Source organism: Trachemys scripta, chromosome 8 (genome assembly GCF_013100865.1).
Source record: "Trachemys scripta elegans isolate TJP31775 chromosome 8, CAS_Tse_1.0, whole genome shotgun sequence".
NCBI lineage: Eukaryota > Metazoa > Chordata > Testudines > Emydidae > Trachemys > Trachemys scripta.
In genome coordinates, this window is record NC_048305.1 from 65066760 (window position 1) to 65080093 (window position 13334).

At 42.0% G+C, this 13334-nt stretch overlaps 1 protein-coding gene across 2 annotated transcripts in view; it reads left to right on the forward strand.

Moving 5' to 3' along the window:
• Positions 1-8017: 8017 nt before the first annotated feature.
• The window catches only part of NEK7 (NIMA related kinase 7), a 137998-nt gene continuing 132681 nt past the window's right edge, over positions 8018-13334 (forward strand). Inside the window, exon 1 of one of the 2 annotated variants that reach the window (XM_034778206.1) lies at positions 8018-8236. The gene's annotated coding sequence lies outside the window, so the exon portion shown is untranslated. Of the gene's footprint in view, positions 8237-8504; positions 8688-13334 lie in introns of those variants that run through there. The other variant, XM_034778207.1, reaches the window with a different exon arrangement.

Below are 13334 nucleotides of genomic sequence, written 5' to 3' on the forward strand. Positions count from 1 at the left end.
TCCTCCTCTGTCCCAACCACTAGTAGTAATAAAGGTCCGAGAGAGGACAACTACAAGTCCAAATTTTCAGAAACCCAGGTTTTGCACCTCTGGTCCAGAAGCAGCTGCTCCCTCTAACTTCTTATAGTTCATTCTAAGGGATCCTGTGGCTGATGGAAACTAAGGAGATATGTTGGACTGTGGCTGACCTGCTGTGCTTAACTACTGTGTAAGGGGAAGACTGTCAAAAGTGTCAGAGGCAAGTTTATAAGAAAGGGCTGGAGGTGCATAGCTGAGTAGGGGTGAGCCTGCCTAACTTGCTGCCCACAACTCCCATGATTCACTGCCTTCTACTCTCCCACATCTCTACCCCATTAATTACTGGGTTTTTAAAATTTTTATTTTCCTTTATTTGTCACTGAGTTCATTTTATAGAACAATAATGCAGTCTGGATTAAGGAGGAACCTGGATGTGGGCCCGGGGCATGGGTAAGGGAGAAATGAATCAGAGGGAGCAGCACAGAGCTTAGTAGTGGAACTGGGGAGCCAAGCTGGAAGGTAAGGCTAAGCAGTGGAGCCCCTCACTTATCCTATAATGGTGATGCCTACTCGTCCCAAGTCTTGGTGTGAGGCCCAGTTTCCTAGACTCAGTGAATAACACTGTTCTTTAGTTCCATGCTAGCCCTCTTCTGACCACCCCACAATCCTCACTTCAAATAGAAAATTACTTTTTTCTTTATTTTTGTTATCAGAGTTACAGCCTTAGACACCCTTGAGCTCTGACCATAATTATGAGTTATACATTCACATTTTTTAATGACCAATAAAGGATTGATGTAGCTTTCATAAATTTTGCATAAATCTGTATGCTGTTTTATACAGGTGCATGTGAGTAAGGTAGAGCAGCAGATGGCTAAGGGTGGCTTTAAGATTTTTCTGTAATATTTAGGAAAATGTATGTGCACGAGTGATCACTATTAGTAACTGTTCTAAATTTGGTATTCATTGTAAAAATTACAGAATTGAAATAGCTAAAAGGCAGAAACCCTCACAAAGGGGAGAGGAGTTATTTAGGGCAGTGTGTGTGGTGGTTAAATAGGAGTTATGGGATGAAATTAAAAAAGTGTAAATATAGGCTGAATACCAGGAACAATGCCCTGAGAATGAAACTTACTAGGTAGTGGAATAGTCTCTCAAGGGAAGTGATAGAAGATCTGAGACTTGGGGTATTTTAAATTTAGTGGATAAAGCACTAGGAAATATCCAATAGGGTATATTTTTTTCATGGCCAGGAAGATGGACGAGTAGACTTAAGTGGTCTCTTCCATCTCTAGTTTCTATGATGTGCAAACAGCATGTGAGTGATCGTCCTTTAACAGGATGAAGGATGGAATATAGGAGTAGGAAGGTTCCATGGCAGTTGGAAATGACCGTTGGGAGCGATAGTTGGATTTGGACAGCTGAAGAGAGAAGCTGAAAATTGATGAAAGTTTAGTGCTGTCCACAGAAACCCCTAGAGGAGAGAAAAATAGGGAGAGTCAGGGAGGGAGAGTGAATAGGAGTCTGGGTAAAGTGTGTAAGCAGTGCAGTAAGACAGAGAGGGCGAAAGACAAAACCCACAGGGTCAGGGAAAAGGGAGAGAAAAGACAGGCAAAGGGAGAAAAGCAGTGAGAACCCCCCTGGAACAGGACAAGTGACCTCCAGGTTATTCTCTTTTGAGTGCACCCAGCCTTGGGAGGATTTGAATTGCTGCCTGACGTGTCTCAGTCTCTCCTGGTGGTTATGAGCAGCTGATTTTCTGTCTGGGCAAAGCTGGAAAGGATTTTGTATCAGTAGCATCTGGAAATGACAGCCATTGTTGTTGCTTTTAGCTGCAGACAACTGACGTTTACCTACTCAATGTCCCATGGTCTCCTGTGGTCCAAATTGAGAGAAATTCCTCCTTTTTCCATCCCAGTTACTACAGATACATGGTGGCCTGCCTGACTAAATTTCCAGTTGCAGACTAGGCTTTTGATTGGTAGAGGGGGAAAAATCTTCAGGGGAGATTATATTTATTTTAAGTAACTTCTTGAAATTTGTCTGTTGGATCTGTAGTGTTTTCATGGTATAATCTGAGGGGAAAAAACTGAGATACTCTGCCCCTTATAGGAAAAATTGGTAATAGAGAACTTCTGGCCTAGTAAATTGTTTAGGGGAGAATTAATTTTATGAGGGATTAGGGTCATAGAGTTTGGATGGTACCTTTTTAAAGTTAGCTCTGGAAATAAAAAGGTTAAGGATCTTTCCTATGAATCCTCACCCTTTGGGGAGTTATCCCTACTGCTTGCTGGGCAAGGTGATCCCTGAAATGAAAAATTCTTCTCTTCCATCTTGATGCCAAGCTATTCTTTGTAAGATATTTTAAAATAATCTTTCACCCTTGAAGGGTATTTTTCCAGTTAGTGGATGTTATGTCTAACTTCCAGTTCCATAGTCAGAATTGTCACCTTGCTTCTGTGTTTAAGGCTGTTTCTCTGGCTGACTAAATCAAATGATATAATGCTATATTGAATAGCAAATTTGCTGAATTATTAATAAATCTGGCAACTCGGGAGAAGTGAGACTGTTACAGCATAGATTTATTAATTTCCTCAGGGCCTTTGTTAGAGGTCTCACTACATATACTGCATAAATAGTAGATCTCAAAGCTTAAGAGCTTGCCTCAGGTGAAGAAGATGGTATATTTTTGTGAGAAGAGGCACATGAACAAACTTTATTTAAATACTGAGAAGCTTATTACCCCAAATTTCCCATTCACCTTGGAACAAACTTTATTCAAGTCAAACCTTAACTGATAAAGGAAAAAATTTCAATTACTTCTTCCAGAGCTGTTAAGAGATTTTGTTTTGGGGAAATAAAATTTCTGATTCGAGATTTGTAGTAGAGGGTCAGAAAGACTTGATGGACATTCTGGTTTAAGATACCTTTCAGAGATGTTGTCCTTATTTGGTAGAGAGAGACACATTTTCTTTTTTCCTCCAAGCCAGATTTAAAAAACCCACAACCCTCTAGATGGATGGGAATACATTTCCTTGGATAAACTACCTGAATCCAACACAGTTCATGGATTGGGAACTCTGATGAACATTCATTAAGAATCATTCTATATACGTTCTCAAATTTTATGTATGTATTTGTCTTTGATTTGGAGAGCCATTTGAAAGTTAGTTTAGAAAGTTTGTATTTCTTACATGTAAATGAGCATATTTGTTACAGAAGTGCTTTTTACCAGTTGTATAGTCACCTTTCTAAACTCATTTTGTGTTTTCTTTCTAAGTCTTTGGTCTCTAAGAGCAAAATCCTGCTCTATTTTCTGTTTCTTGGGATGGCTGGTTCTCTTCACAGTTAAAGCAGACTCAGTAGTTTTCAGAACCCTCCATGTGAATTCTGTCTTTCATAGCTCAGTTGTAAGTACTGAGCAGTCTGGTCTCTATCCAGCAAAGCATTTAAACATGTGCTTAACTTGAAGCATGTGAGTAGTTCTATTGACTAAGCATATGCTTAAGTGCTTTGAGGGATTGAGGTCAGACTGCTTAGTGCCTTGCAAGATAGTGTCCCTGGAGTACAATCCAATCCACAGTGTGTGAAGTTATTTATAAGGAACTGAGAGTGAAACTCTATTTAGAGTGAGGTAAAATGAAATGATGAAAATGGTAAAAGAGCAGCCTCCTTGGTGCACGTGCCATTTGTGCCTACAAATGACACCTGCCATTAAACCACAGGTTGAAACCTGGCTGCTTTATGCCTTTCACTACTTGATCAGCTAATTGGAGGACCAAGCAATCTGATTTATACCAATTCATTTTGTGAGCACAAATTGTGTTTGAGAAAGAAAAAGCTGGATCTTGGACCTTCTAAAAATTCATCTTTAAGTTTTAATTTTTTAAAAATGAGACTTGCAAGAGAATTTTAAAAACACACAACTTCTTTATAGCCTGAAAGGTTTATTTGTGTATTAAAGTTTTTTCTGCTCACTTTGTAGCTTAAAAATATCAAGAATGTAAAATTTAGTGTTTTCTTGGAGTACTAGTGATTAAATGTTTGCTGTGATTTATTAACACTTTAGTTGAAGGGTGAGGATGTTGAATCTTCAACAGTCTTCCTTTATTTAAAGTATTAATTAGTTATTGACGTTAAATAGGTAATAACAAAAATAAACTGTGTAAGGCCCAGATTCTGCAAAGACTTATTATACAGGTGTTTAACTTTACACACTGTGAACAGTTCTATTGAAGTTAATGGGATTAATCACTTGGGTAAATTTAAGCACATGTATTTTGCAGTATTGGGGCCTTAAACAGTCTGATTAAAAATTCCTTCTCTTCAAAGTTCAACTTTCACTTAACTCTTAGTGTCACTTTTTTAAGACAAATCCTAAATATCTAATATAGAAAATGAGCATCACCCTTTATTGTTGGGGAGGGGGAAATGAGTATTCATATATCATTGACAAAATGGCAAAAATCCCTCTCCCCTCCCCCCCTTTGGACTTTAAAGCACTAGAACATAAACATGTAAGGATAACCTAAGGCCAGCCAATCCTGCGGACACTTTTGTCTAAGGGGCAAGAACAAGAAACAGTGGAATGGCCAGAAGGAAACATGAAATATCTGAAGATGCACCTAAGGTTTTGTGAATATAACTGACCATCAAGTTCTGCTGTCAGCTCTTCTACTGGAGGTAATGAGTAATTATCTGGAAAGATCATTTGGGTCATTGTCCAGTTGATGAATAAACAACATAGCTGACCCACAAGAAATCCAGAGGGTGTCACCAGAATATTCTATATTTATTTGTATATATAATAGGCACGCTTGAAGTTCATTCTCTTTTGGCAGATTCTACTAGTTTAAGCCATATTCTTCATACTTAAAATGGGAAATATCACTGGAACAGTTACCAACTCTACAAATACGAGTGTAAAGTATATATATATTGTGTATATTTGTGTTTACATACACAAATGCACAATTGGTGCTGATATCACATAGATAACATTTATTTTGCACCTTTGACTAAGTCATCTTCACTCTCCTGCTAATCCATCACAGCCAAGACTACCTCTAACAGTCCAAACCTAACAAAAATTTTAAGTGGTTCTCTTTTTAAAAAACAGTTCACTAGAGAAACACTACTTTTCTTTCTACAGAACAGGAACTTCACCAAAATTACACAGGATAGTTGTCAAACTAAAGTATCAGTAGTGTCAAAATAGGAGTGTTCGCCAATTTGGTTTGCGTCCACCCAAAGGTTGATAGTATACAAATCCTACTGAAAGGCTGCCTATTGGATCAGGCCCCTCAGGCAAGTTCACACAAAACTGCTGGGTGTGTGTGTGGACAGAGGACCTCCCTCATAACTTTTAGCAAAGCGATAGGGTACTCACCCAAGAACCCCCCAATTTAAATCCCCACCCCTTATTGAAGAGAAGGGATTTGAAGAGGCACCTGCTACTTTTCAGGTGCATAACCTAGCATCTGAGCTATGGAATATGCTGGTTTAGGGCTTCCTCAAACTTGCCTAATGAGAAAGTTGTTCCAGATTAAATACGTTAGTAATTAAATATTTGGCCAGTGAATGTTAGAATGACTGTATAGCTTAGTGGTTAGGACACTCCTTTGAGATGTGGCCAATCCCTGTTCAAATCCCTTCTACAGTTCAGAAGAGGGGACGTGAACCAGGAGTCTCGCATCCTGTGAGTTCACACTAGGCTAAGGATTATAAAGGAAGTCCTTCCCCAACTTCATAGCTATTTTGTGTGAGCTATTATTAGACTGCTTCTGATCAGGTCCCTGCAATACTTTCTCAGGTATCTGGCTGGCTGGTGGGTCTCACCCATATGCTCAGGGTCTAACTGACTACCATCTTCTTCCAGCTCAGACTAGAAGAAATCTTGAGGTTTTTTTTGCCTTCCTCTGCAGTGCAGGGCATGGATCCCTTGCTGGTTTGAAATACAGTAAACAATGGATTCTCTGTAATTTGCAATTTTTAAATCAAGATTTCAGTAACTCAGCCTACTACAGAAGTGGGTGGATGAGGTTCTGTGGCCTGCAATGTGCAGGAGGTCAGACTAGAAGATCACAATTGCCCTTTCTGGACATAAAATCTATGTGACGCAGGCAGCAGACTTTGGTGGTCTGTGGTTTGCTCTGAGACTTAGGCAGGAGATAGGTGCCTGGACACCTACAGTGAGGCAGCAATGCACATGCCTAGAGACAAAAACTTAGGTGCCATGTGAGTATAATCATGTGCAGGGTTAGATGGCAGCTGACTGGGAGTTTTTTGGATCACAGTGGTTTCTAAAAATGGGACTCAGGTACCTCAGCACCTTTGTGGATTGCACCTTCATGCCATTTCTTGAATTTTAGATTAATAAGTGATTTTTAAGGATAATATGCTAGTCCCTAATTCGTCTTCTGGAATGAAAGCTGACAGTAGAGGGAGACAGAAAATTCCCACATAGAACTATCTTTTCTTTCCCTGTCAGGTGCTGCTGCAGCTCCATGTACTGGGAGAGAACACTGAGTATGTTTACACTGCAGTTAGACAACTGCGGCTGGCCTGGCTGACTTGGGCTTGTAGGACTTCGGCTAAACATCTAACCACAATTAAACAGTCCCTTAGCCTGAGTCAGCTGGCATGTTTTTTTTTTAATTGAATTGTAGACATACCCACTGAGAATCTCAAACTCTTTAGGCTAGCAGCAGCTCCTCCTGTTGCTTAAACTTCAGTGGTTCATGCCTCTTGAGTCCTCACTTCAGCATTCAGAGAGGATCAAGATCTGGAGGGAGAGCTTCTCCCTCTCTCCAGAAAGAGAAGAGGCTACTCGCTTCTGTATTTTTTAGGGAAGCTGTTCTTATTTTTAATTCCTAAACACAGGTTTAAATTCAGTTCTTTCCCACTATGCTACTGCTAGAAACATGAAACATGCCATTAGAAAGCCAGGAATATTCTGTTTGCTGGTAGGAGGCTTTCATTTTTATCTCTAATGGATTATGGTTAGTCCTCAAGGGAACCATGACCAGCTAACATTTTTAAACACCACTGTCTAACCTAGGTGCTTAGTTGTGTTTAAAAGCATGTTAATCATGCGCTAGCTGACATGTTCGCTAAAGATACTTCCTTTTCCTACACTAGACAGGAACAAAGTCAGGTAGATGGCTGATCTAATAAAAGCTTCCCCCTATGGACCCATGGTTTGCTTTTCGGAAATCCTGGGCTCTTATTGCTCTGATTTACTTCAATAAGAGCTCAAAGTGCTGAGCCCCTTTCACTCGTGTCAGGAGAGCTGCTGTATATTTTGTAGTGCCTAGGAATCCTTGGGATGGGTTAGGATACCTCTGTGGTAGGCAATGTACCAACACATAAAAATAAGTTCCTGCCTGGGAGAGTTTACAATCTCTGGTCGCAAACTCCACTGCAGAGAGGAAGAAGGTAGCTGGTTGAGAATACACTGGCTTGTGCATGGCTGAACTATCCACTTCTTTTTATGAGCTGGTCCTGGACCAGTTAATTTTTAAGCGCATTGCAATTCCAAGGACTACCTAGGCTGTTACGAATTGCTAAAGCCCCGCTGAAGAGTTTGCTAATACAACCGGAGCTGGAATGGCCGCAGCAGCACCCGACATCTGATCTGGGTTCAAAAACATGGCTGCAGATTGGCCCTAGGTTCTTCACAGCGTAGCAGCCAGTTTTTGTCCTGTCTAAAGCAGCGCAGCACCCGTCTGGCCACAGCACCAGGCGCTCCCAAGTCTATAGGGATGGAGGCCAGAACACCGCCTCCGATCCCAGTCTTTAGGCTCTGCGAGCCAGGCCAAACTCCTGGCGCAACAGCAGTTGTGGGGACCCAGCGGCTCCGCTGCGCGCGGCCCTGCCTCCCCAGGGCAATCTTGGCGGCTGGGCGAGCACACGACACGATCGGGCGCCCGGGCCGCTCAGCGCAAGGAGGACGGGGTGGGGGCCCGCGCTGAGGAGGAGCCCGGAGCCGGCCCCGCCTCTCTCCCCTCGGGGATGCCGGGATGTTTACAGTTCTGGCAGCAGCAGCAGGCTGGGCTGCTACCGCCGCGGCCGCTCGGTTCGCGCACGGGGAGACCCGCAGCGAGCGTCCGGCGCGGCCCGGCCCTGACTGGGCTCCTGGGTGCGGATCTCTCCGCGGAGGCAGCGAGGCCGGCTCCGGGCCCCCGGCGCGAGGAGGAGGGAGACCGAGGCCTGTCTGGTGAGGCATGGGGGAAGGAAGGGGCCGCGGCGCCCAGACCGCCACTGTCGGCAGCTGCGGCCGTAACCAAGAAACTCCCTCTCCCTTCCTTGCAGGCAGCTACCTCGCATAGGGCAGCCGCGGCGTGAGGACGATCCCACCTCCCGCCTGGCCCCATTGGCCCCCATCACTAGTGATCCGGCCCCCATTGGCTGCAGCTGCTGCCGCTCCGCCGGAGGCGGGGGGTGGGGAGAGTGTGTGCCTGCGTGTGTCCTAAGCCTGACTCCTGTGCAGAGTTTCATTCGGAGGAGGGGGCGGCGGCACGTGCGTAGTGCCTGGGGGCGCCGAGTCCTGGTTCCCTTACCGGTCTGGGCCGGGGGCTCTGCAGCCCCTGCCGCGTGCTCGGCAACACCTGCCCGTGCCCTTAGCAGCAGCAGTGCGGAGGCGGCAGCCCCGGCCGGTGCTTGTTCTGGTGGGGGTTGTTTGTATGTAGGGCCGCTGCGCTTCGGACTGGGCGTTATTTTAAGGGGTCTCTTTTCCTGGAGCTACAGGGTTTAAAGGCGGATTTGCTCGGTCTTTGGCTGAGAGGGCTGCAGAAAACAGTCCACAGGGAATAGAGGCGGCTCAGGCGTCCAATAGCTTTAACGTAAAAAAATGTTATTGTTTAAGTTGGGGCTAAAGCTATCTTTCGAAACTAGCTTATTCGTGGTAGGACTTGTTTGAATACCTTTCTGTTTTGCTGAAGATGGTGGGGGAGTTCTGTCCCTCAACCGGAGAAAATGTGGCATAGGGTTTTTGTTTAAGAAAAAATAAGGTAATCCTGTTGATGGGGTCTGTTGCACCTTGTTTTACATCTTGTGATTTAGCCATTCTTTGGCTCTGAACATGCAAACGCTTTTACACATGCATATCTTTACAAGGCCTTTGTAGGTTATCCTCATCCTCCTTTCTCTCTTAATACTATCTTTTCATGTCATTTTTAAAGTTAAAACTAAAACTGAAACTTCTTCCCTTTCAAAAATGATATATTTTATGTTTTCATTTGTCGTTATTGTGATACTTTTTATGGTACATCTGGTGTTTTTTCCATATTGAATAGATGTTCCAGTCTTGGCAGGGCTTTGGAGCTGTGCTCCGGCTCCACTCCCACTCCAGTCAAAAACCTGTAGCTTAACTTCTCCGGAGCTGCTCCGGGCTCCGGTCCAAAGCTCTGCTTGTAGGTGGTCTGGAGCTCAAACAGTGCTAGGAAGTTTTTTGGTCAATATAGACTCAATTCTGTAAGTATAAGAGTACTTGTGGCACTTTAGAGACTAACAAATTTATTAGAGCATAAGCTTTCATGGGCTACAGCCCACTTCTTCGGATGCGTATAGAGTGGAACATATATTGAGGAGATATATATATACACACGCGTACAGAGAGCATGAACAGGTGGGAGTTGTCTTACCAACTGTGAGAGGCCAATTAAGTAAGAGAAAAACAAAACAAAAACTTTTGAAGTGATAATCAAGCTAGCCCAGTACAAACAGTTTGATAAGAAGTGTGAGAATACTTACAAGGGGAGATAGATTCAATGTCTGTAAGTATGTCTATGCTACAGACTATGTCAACATAATTTATGTCACTCAGGGATGTGAATAAACCACCCTCCGTCCTGAATGACATAAGTTACACCAACATAAGGTCTCCCGCTGACATATGCTCTCCTGCTGACGCAGTTTCTGCCACTCCCATTCTCTTCCATCGGCATAGAGCGTCTTCACTAGATGTGCTGCAGCGATGCAGCTGCATTGGTACTGTACAGCTATGCTGCTGTATGTGTAGACATGCTCTTAGTGGAGTTGCTACAACATCCTGCTTCCATGCTAGTGCTATACTCAGTCGTGCTTTGTGAGTATGCATTCCAGAATTTGATACTGCTTCAAGCAGCTGTGCGTTATGGATGATTTTGCAGAGCTTTCAGGGATCTTATGGTGATTCAGCCACGTGTGGGAAGAAACTATTATAACTTCTGCAGTCCTCTCCAGGGAAAATCCTGTGATTATTTGCGACTTATCCCCAAATTCCTGCAGGACCTACAGCTATCTGGGGACTATTTCTTGAGTATGAAATTATCTAATACTGTATAGATTAATGATCTGGAAATATATGGATCAGTAATGACTTTGTGGATCAGTTGCCAAAAGAAGTTGGTCACTGTGGAAGCAGCATGTAGCCACAGGCCATGTATGTGTACTGGGAAGTGTATACAAGTAGGTTGCTTCTGGACAGGTTGACCCTAGGCCAGTGGAAATTAAATGGCCAAAGAGGCCATTCTTGCAGTGGTGGGGCACTGTGGGCATCCTTTGGAGGACTGATTTGGCACTTCTGTTGTAACATGACACTGACCACATATGGGCAGCAGAATGATTCAGCTGACATGATTCCGGCTCAGTTGAGCTTAACTTTAGGGATAAGTGTAAAGATAGTCAATATGAGTCATAGCACAGCTAAGATACTGTTGAAGGACTTCTTTTGTTTGGATTACAGGGTATTTTAGAATCATGAGGAAGAGATCTGTGGTTAGACATGAATTATTTCCTTAGTGAAGATAAGCTTTCTTTGATACATGTTAAACGTGAGACAACTGTGATTTCAGTAATATAATCATGATTTTGTAGTTAAAAAGTTAATCATTTTAAGTGCCATTATCTAGCACTGTTTAAACAGTACACATACAGTTATGTAAGGGAAAGTAACAATACGTTGTTTATAATTCAAAAGATAATACTATGATAACCTCTGTTCCTATGCTAAGGAACTATATTTACTTAATTTTGTTAGACCAGCAGCTTTTGCTTGTTATTGAGCGTAGGAGGCAGTTTACTGACCGTTCACTTTATTTGACATTCAGGAGCTTGTACTTAAATGTGTTGACCTTATTTGCAGATTAAAAAAAAAATATCCAAGTCTTATTAAATTATAATTTGATTTTTTTTTAGATCCATTGGATTAATTTATATTTGTATCCTATTCATGGTCTAAGGTGCATACATTTGACTGTCATTGAGATGCTAGTGATAAGATCTGAATTTCTTTCCCTGAGGGATGTTTGCTCTTGCATCTTTGTTTGGTTTTGGCAGATGTTTCAATTGGATGCTTCAGAAAATTTTGATTCTTTATAGGAAAAAAGATAAACCTGTTTTTAAGCTCAGGTAAACTTCAGTTCCCAGTTTTTCCAAAATAGTTTATTCCTCAAAAAATATCTGGTATTAATAAGGAACACAAGGGTTATTTTCTTTTAAATACTTCGTTTTATTGGTTCCTGTACGAATGACTGCAGTGGATAGTTATAATAGTTGAAATTCATACAAAAATGAGGGAAAAAAAAGTAGTAATAGAAAAATGCATTGGATTCTCTTGTTCGGATTCTCTTGTTCAGATTCTCATTCTGTGGATTTTGCTGTGGTATCCAGCAGTTGACTAAAAGATCTAGTGTTTGTCACCTGTGGTTCCCTTTCTTCTTGCTTTCATCTCCCCAGAAATAATTTGTTCTTTTTTTTTTTTTTTTTTTTTTTTTTGCTATGTGCTTTATTTGTTGAAGGCAAGGTTGGGTGTGCACCCCATTTAGAAAAAGGCACGAGGTTTGAGGTGGTAAGCTGCAGGAATGGGTGACATTGTTTTCACATAACATAGACAAGTTTTGTGGGACTTGTTTCTCTGGAGGCTCTTTTCTATATATATATGCTCTGGTCATTGTATCTGGAAAAGGTCCTGTTAGTCAAGATTATGCTATAGAGTTGTAATTAGATGTTTCAATTAATTAGTCTTGTCACCAAATTTTAAAATTAGAGGTTGGCTTTTATGTATCTAACAATAATATGATATGTCTAAGGGTAGTTCCTGCCTTTTGAATTATCATTTGCCTCCTCTTAGCTCATTTGTAAAATCTAGTTGATCGAGTAAAATGTATCATCTGTCCAGCATCTCTTTTTGAGGGCTTGTCTTCACTACTGGGTAATTGGTGCTGCTGCGATCGATGCTTCGGGCATTGATTTAGCGGGTCTGGTGAAGATCCAGTAAGTCAATGGGAGAGCTCTCTCCTGTTGACCTCAGTACTGCATGTCCCCGAGATGCAGAAGCTCTGTCGATGGGAGAGCATCTCCTGTCAACATAGCACAGTATAGACACTGCTGCAAGTCGATCTAAGCTACGTTGAATTAAGTTACGTATCTTGAGGCCTGAGTAACTTATTTCATTGTACATATTTAAACCCTGAATCAGCTTCATTTGTCCTTTGTTTCCTTCATCCAGTGGGTCTCTTGAATATGGAAAGCTGGAGTGTCTGTTCCTTTTTAGACCCCTGAGGAACTGAATAGAAGGTAAATGGAAATGGAGGAAAATGTCCTCCTCCTTAGCAAATACTCAGGATTTTCACACCAGTGGGACTCTCAAGAATTGCAGGGACAATTGAGTGTGTGTGTGTGTGTTTTTTGTTTTCTCTCCCTCCCTCTCCCTCCCCCCCCGTGAGATCCCCATGACTCTACGTATTATAAAGCTCTCTAAAGAAATGGTACAAGCTTCTGTTATGCATGTATTCAGAATAGGTGCGTGTATCTATTATATTGGATTGGAACACCTTTTTTAAATAGTTACCATTTTTAATGCACGTAAATATTCATAAGCCAAAACTCAAGACTAGGCAAGTCAGTACATGTATAACTATCCAGAAGTACTTCTTTGAAGAATAAACAGGACATACTTGATGGACATTTGTCTAAACTTGAGAGTGAGACCCAAATAAAAAGATACAATAGAAACTATGCAAGTCACAGAGAAGTAAAGAAAAGAAACTGACTTGTTTTACTGATGAGCTGGAGAGGAGGAGTCATGAATGGGCTGGCTGAATTTTCAGTTGCAGGCCACCAAATAGCTAAGGGAGAATGATCCAGGCTTGTGACTGGAAAGTGACAGTATTTTTTGCTGGGTAACTGGGGCTGAAATTTCCTAGGATTGGATAGTAAAACCTGATAATGTCCTGGACAAATCAGGACTGGAGGCTGGTATTCTTTTTATATGTAAGCATAAAACTTTACATATTAAGGAATATTCTTACTTTGTTCTATATATGCTTTCAGAA